The following is a 7274-nucleotide window of genomic DNA, read 5'->3' on the forward strand; positions in this document are numbered from 1 at the left end:
AAATTTCGATTGTCGAACGAATATTTCTCAGAAACGCAAAAAACGGCCATTTTGACTGAAAAAGGTGAAAAAGTCAGAACAACAACAAATATAGTGGAGAACACTCGCACGTTAACACAGAAAAACTAAGCCTCTTATCGTGACAATCACGCACGATAAGACCCTTAGCAGAAGAAGATAGTGGGAAAGGAGGCTTCGGTGGGGAAGTGGTGGAGAGCAGTACCCTCCCGTGCCACGAATTGGGAGAGATAACGAAGTTATCTCGAGGAAAACACGGAGGCGGAGGCTTGGTCCCCCAGTGACTGACATATGGTAAAAGAATGTAGTAAACTAATTTTTTAGCTACTCTGATGCCAAAGAACTTTGATTTAACACCAGTATTGATTGATATTTTAGAATATGAGTAGCTATGAAGAGGAAAGAGTCAATCCATCTCCAATGGATTTAATATAGAACTGTCACCAAAAACATATTAAAATAGGTTATTCGAGCCGTGTTTTTAATAGCAATCACGTAGTCTGAGGATCCGAAACTCAGCTATGTGGTTGTGTTCGCATAAAAACGAAAGCTGATCAAAAGTCGTTTGACTGATCGCCTAAAAATAGTAACTTTTTACTTAGCCCTAAACAGACCAGAAAATCAACTGGCAAGGTCGAGACGGTGAAAAACGAGTAGAACTAAGGTAACTGACGCCTGCCAGTCGTTAATAGGTACTTTTTCTACGCTCCGTCACTGTGTAGTATTTGGGCGAAAGTTACATAGACGTTTTTATGGCTCTCCTGGGTGGGCCTGTTGAAGGCATGAGACCATCATGATCAGCAAACGTTTCAGCGACGAACCCTCCGTTCCGGGCTTATTCCCGAGTTAGAGGCCTTAGTGACCTTTGTTGTACTAGGGGGAAGGTACGTACCCTCCGCCTAGTACTATTTAGCTTTTAAACTTATTTAACACCGAAAATTCCTGGGGCCGGAAGGTTAAGTGGGAAGTCAAGAGCCCGCTTGTCCCAAGGTCCCGGGACCAAAAACTATTAGAGAGAAAGCGTAAAACCAAACAAAAATATTGTATAACCAAGAAAAAGCCAAAAACAAAAATATTTGAAAACAAAAAAAGTACAAAAAACAGTAAAAAATCCAAAAAGGACCGAAAAAAATAAAAAACATAAAGTGACAGTTTTTATGTTATTTCCGGACGAGATGATTTCATCAAAATCTTAAGAGGTGGGGAGCACGATTGGCGCGGTCCGATTGTACCCTCCATCGATCACGAATTTCCGAGTTAAGGGTCTTAACTCGGGTATTTTGGTGCAAAGGAGGGTAGAGTAATAATCATTAACGACTACTTATAGATTATTGTCCTTCTATATATTTTTTATCTCCTATTTAGACCTGAAAAACACCCAATCTTAACGAAAATTACTGATTTTCGACCAAACTGCAGACCCCCAAAATTTTGGATATCCGAGCTTTCCCGAATAGTAAAAAGCTTTTATATAGGGAGTTGCTACGTAGTTCGATCCCCCTGACTAAAGAAACCGCGTGAGAAAAAACTCAGTAGAAGTCAGCGAAAACAAAAGTTTTCGATCAAAATTTTGATAATTTTCCGAATTTTGTCAATTTGTTTTGGGAATCAAGTTTTTGAGTTTTTAGAGTTAGAGCAATAAAAATTTTTGCGTTAGGAGCGTGCTAGAAAAACGTGCTCGGTTAGTAGAGAAATTTTTGAGTAACCCTCCGATTAGCACCGTGGATAGAGCTAACGACTTAGAGATTGGAAAAGGAAGGAATCGGAGGGTCCAAATTTGATAGTTATTGGCCAAATTTTTGTCTCCAAACCAATTTTGGTCCAGTTTTTTGCATTGTTCCAGTGCCGTACGGGGCTACTACGCTCGTTTCAATTATTTTTAGGCACTTTCAACAGGAATTGCGGAAAAAGTTTTTCAGAACCTATATAGGTGGTGAAAAAAAGCCATTTTGACAAACGCGTTTTTGGCCATTTCTCAAAGACTAGTCAACCGATCGGGATAGTTTTGGTACCATAAGTCGACGTTTTTGACCACTTTTTCAGACCGCAACCGTTTTTGGGTTGATAATCTCGGAAAAGTAATATTTTTTAGAATTTGTTGGTTCGGAGGGTCCAAATTTTAGGGAACCATCCGGGCGGCAGAAAGTTTTGTAAGATCAGCTTTTTATTCTACTGGGAAGGTTGACCGTGTCAGCCAACCTGGTTTTAAGTCCGTAACACCGCATTCGGAGGCTTTGTCGCGGTAAAATAACCCTTTTTCTTGATTTTTGGGGAACCCTCCGAAGTAACCCTCCGGAGTCAGCTAAGCTCCTTAGCAACCCTCCTTAGTAGAAATTTTCCACGAGACCCTCCGAAGAAGTTAGAACGACCCCCCACGGAGAATTTAGCTGGTGTTGACACCTCCTGAGACTAGACGGAGACCCTTACAAGTGATATTCAAAGAATTTGAAAATTTGAAGGAACCCTCCGAAGTAACCCTCCGAAGCGTATTTAACCCCTTATTGACCCTCCTTAGTGATTTTGGGGGGACCCTCCGAAGTAACTTGGTTGATTAAGGTACCCTCCGAATTAACCCTCCATGGTAAACTAAGTGTCTTAACAACCCTCCGGAGTAACCCTACGGAGTGACTTAAGTCTCTTAGCAACCCTCCTTATTGAAAAATTAGGGGTATCTTCTGGGGCTATTTGAGCAACTAGAATATCCATTTAGAGTCAGAATAAGAGGTCAACTACCAACGGGCGTGCATATTAAGATCTCAGGAGCCCATTTGACCCGGAGATTCGTGATCAACTTTGAATTCTAGATGGGGTCTGTTAGAGGTACCCGAACAAAAATTTTTTTTGATTGTGATTTTGGTAGTGTGGTTGCCTTGAGCTACTTAATAGGAAAGCTCGGGCAATCCGGGAACACATAAAAGAAGACCTCGGTGAGTGTATTAGGCCGATACACACTCACTTGAGAAGAAAAGTTGTTCCCTGCTCTCGTGCACTTGGAGCGTTCCGGGTGTGGGGGAGCTTTTTCATAGACTTTAGAAATTTTTCGATCAGAGGTTGCCTTGAGCTACTTAGTAGGACAGCTCGGGCAATCGCAGGAAACCTAAAAGAAGACCTCGGCGGGTGTATTAGGCAAATACCCCTTCACTTGAGAGGGCTGTGTCCTGAGCTTCGTTCTTTTGGAGCGTTCCGATTGAGGGAAGTCTTTTTCTTTAAGACTAAGTTTTATTGATCTGTTTCTGAATCATCACTGTCTTTTTACAAAAAATTGTTTAATTTTAACAAAGCAGTGATTTGATAAGATTGTGGCGGTAAATTGATACTGACGAAAGGTCACTGTCACCTGTAGGAAATTCTTATCTGATTATCAATTGTGTTTTGTGTATCGACAATATCTTGTGAAAATTTTGTTATACTGTTATACTATACAGCGGGGTGGAGTTAGCATTATATCAATACTGAGTAGGCCCGGTGTGTAACTTTAGCTGAGTCACTAATATTGTCATCGAGAAATCTAAGAGACATTTTTGATACTAACGGAATCGAGCAGGCAGCGTTCGGTAAATAACTTGGACTTGTACATCGCCATCAAATTGTGCGAATATTGTTACTTATTACAAAGTATGCAGCGTAGAGACTCATTAGGATCGACTACTAAGATTCCCAGGCTGAGCAAGGGAAGCACGCGAAAATTTAAAACTAGGCGTAGCCAATCTTCGTTTAGCAGCGCTTCTGACGTTTTTGCTGACAACGAATCGACTATAGGTCAAGCTGATTTTTCAGTGAGCGAAATGAAACTAAGAAGCGAGAAGAACCTCGATGGCGACCAAGGGCGGAGCGCCGAGGCCGGACCGGCGAGCGAAGCGCTTGCGGACCCCTAAGACGAAGGGGAACGATCGCTTATTCGACCCGACTTTGAGCCGAGCGAGGACCTTGAACGGGAGGAAGTCGAGAGGACGGAGGAGGCCTCGGAGCGTTCCGAGGTCGAGCCGCGAGAGGAAGTGTTATTCAGAGGAATGTCCAAATCGGAGACTAAGAGTCACAAGTGGAGAAAAGAACTTTCACATCCAGCTAGTACCCACTCATCTCTGGCCAAGCAGAGCAAGAACGCGTTGATGTCGAGTATAAGCCCCGGTGAAGAACAAACGGGTTCGAAGGTCAAGAAAAGCTGGAAGTCTTTGTACGATGAGCGCATGGCGTCACTACGAACTGAAGGTCTGTCTTCCAGTTATGACCATCCGGAGATAACCCATCCGGATGTGAACTTCACGCCGTGCCCAAGGAACGACATGAGCAGGAAGGCGTCGTCCGCCTCGCCGACCAGGCCGATGTCAGATGGGATAACTACGGGAGCGTCCTCAACGTTCGACAGGTTGATTATGTCGATGGGCAAGCAAAAGGGCGGCGCGTCATCAGGTACCATACTGCAACCGCAGTTGACCTCATCTTCTCTGGAGCTAAACCCGACATTGGGGGCAGCTGGCGATATAAGTGACATGTTTGCTGGCGTAATGACTGGTCTGGATGAACTGAGACGGGACATGACTAAAAGAATAGATCAAGTTGACGAGAGAGCTCACCAGGGTCGAGAGAATTTGCGAGATGAACTGACGCACGTGAAGTCGCAGCAGGCAAGAGTCGATCAGGCTCAAATGATTCGCAACACCGATCAATGCCTGGCGGAGAGCTTGGCACAGGCAAACAAGGAGTCAGAGGAAAGAGAGGCTAGGATGAGAAGAGAGATCGAGCGATTGTTGAACGATCATGACAATACCTATGCCCATACGATGACTAGCCTGGAAAAAAGGTTAGATGCCAAATCTGACCTGATGATGCGGAAGCTTGACGAAATCTTAAACGGAAGTAGTCGGGAGGGAGCGTTCCAACCCAAGGGAGCGCTCACGCCAGGCAAATGATGGAGATGGAGCAGGCAACTATGCTGGGGCCCAGCAAAATTCGAGAGCGAATTACGAATCTAGGAATAGGCAGCGGCCCAGGGCAGCCCCATCGAGTCCAGGTTGAGAACCCGGTCGCGCCGGAGACGGATGCCACCCCGGAGACAAGATTGCCTAATGTGCCACAAGTAAGATCGGTCTCAGATCTGACTACGGTCTCACAGGACACGACGATGTATGCTTCGATGTTTGAGCCTCTGAACTGATCTCGTCGAGACATTCATCACCAAGCTCTCGAAGTCAACCGAGAGAGGAGAGAGGTCAAGAAGGACACCGGAAAAGCCGATATCATACAAAGACGAGTCAGACGGCTGCATTGATACTTGGATAGAGGTGATGAAGTTTTGTAAATTTTTGTTGGAAAGCCCTTATACCCCTACCAAATGGTAATAACGATTGAATAAGGCAATTTTACGCTACTTTGGCAAAAAGAGTGCGCTGAGGGAACCCAGAGAAAGATAGTCGAGTCAAAACCAGGCTAATTATAAGACCCATCACAAGTAAGGGAGAATTGTCAAATAAGCAGCTAAGCTTCAATCCGGAAGGGTCTGGGACCGGTATATACCCTTCCTAGTTAGTTTATTTAGCATAACAGTCTCGGAGACCGTATCAGGAAGAGTCTTTTCAAACAACTCGCAAAAGGCTATTTTTGCCAGTCCGGAGGGGTTCCAATTCGGAGAGGTCTTATTTTGCAATCCGGAAGGGTCCTATATTTGCGAATCCGGAAGGGTCCCAATTTTGCTTTCCCGAAGGGTCCTACTTTTGCAAATCCGGAAGGGTGCTATTTTACCAATCCGGAAGGGTCCTATTTTCCCAATCGGAGGGGTCCCGATTCGAGGGGTCCCAATTTTACCAATCCGGAAGGGTCCTGTTTTTGCCAATCTGGAAGGGCCTTATTTTGCCAATCCGGAAGGGTCCTAATTTTGCCAGTCCCGAAGGGTCCTGTTTTGCTAACCTCATTTTCCGTCGAAATGTACTTCCAGGCGAATGTTACATATGAGTTTTTATGGCGCTCTTGGGTGTTATTTTTTTTGACATCATGACTGGTAGAACCGTGAGCGAGCACTCCGCGCCGGGGCAGATGCTCTAAATGAGGCCCTTTGCACAGGCGCGGAAAGGTAGTTCGGAACGCGGAAGCCTTCCGTGTTCCCGGATTTAGTTTTTTAACCTATTTAAGACCGAAAATTCAGGTATCGTGAAGGCGGGGTGGGGGGGATCGTTTCCCTGAGCGGTATATGACCAAAACTATTCAAAGATATATAAGAAACCAAAGAAAAAGTAGCATAATACCTAAAAAAAAACCAAAAACATAAAAAATAACAGAAAAAAAAACAAAAAAAATAAAATCTGTGTAAAACATCCTCCAGACGAGATGTGATCCCGACCCTCCCGTTTGTTGTTGTTAGATATAAGGTTGTTAGAGGCTTTAATATCAAACAGGATCGTTACGATCAAAATTGTGCCCGTTTTCTAATGCTTGTACTGTAGGGTTGTTTGAGTATTTAAGCACGTTAATGCTAATTTGCGCTCAAAAAGGAAGGGTCTTGGGGAAGAGAGCGGAAGACTGATCCGGCAAGCAGTGCAAGGAGGCAGCAGGAAGTGTCTCAAGGACAACAACAAAAAACTGTTGGGTAACGTTAACAAGTTTTGTATCCCTTTTGGTACAGAAATTAAGATAACAATCTGGAGGGCTCGACAGTGACTGCACTGTAGTGACCTCCACCGAGTTGCGAATTTCCGAGTTAAGCACCTCGATTCGGTATTGAACAAAACCAGAGGGGTATAATATCATTAGTATTATTATTGTATACTGCGTGTTTTAGTACTCGTATATCGTTTTTCAATAAAAAACATAACAAACGGACCGGTTTTTAGGGTCAAAATAGTGATATTTTGATCACCCCAAAAATCGCGATTTTTGAGAAATCGATATTTTTGAAATAGAAAAAGCGCCAAATTAGTGTAATTACATTGTAACGGCACCAACATAACTAGTGGAACCGGCTAAATTTAGTTCAGACGTGTTTGGAATTAATAAGGTGTCGAAATCCGAAATATTCTGATTTTCAAAAAACGAAACGCTACGAAATGAAAATTTTTGTTCAAAAATTTTGAGATAGGGCAAAAAAAATTCTTGTTCAGACAACATACACTAGTGAATCGACAGGTTCTGAAACCCGTTACCAATAACCTTCCTGGCTCGTGAAATCGACCTTAACGTGTTTGATTTAGTGGCTTCATCAATCCGGAGGGTCCAAATAGCATAGTTTTTGACAAGTTTTTTCAACTGGAACGTTTTAGATTTTT

The sequence above is a fragment of the Symsagittifera roscoffensis genome, chromosome 1 (assembly GCF_963678635.1).
Source record: "Symsagittifera roscoffensis chromosome 1, txSymRosc1.1, whole genome shotgun sequence".
NCBI classification, from domain to species: Eukaryota; Metazoa; Xenacoelomorpha; order Acoela; family Convolutidae; genus Symsagittifera; species Symsagittifera roscoffensis.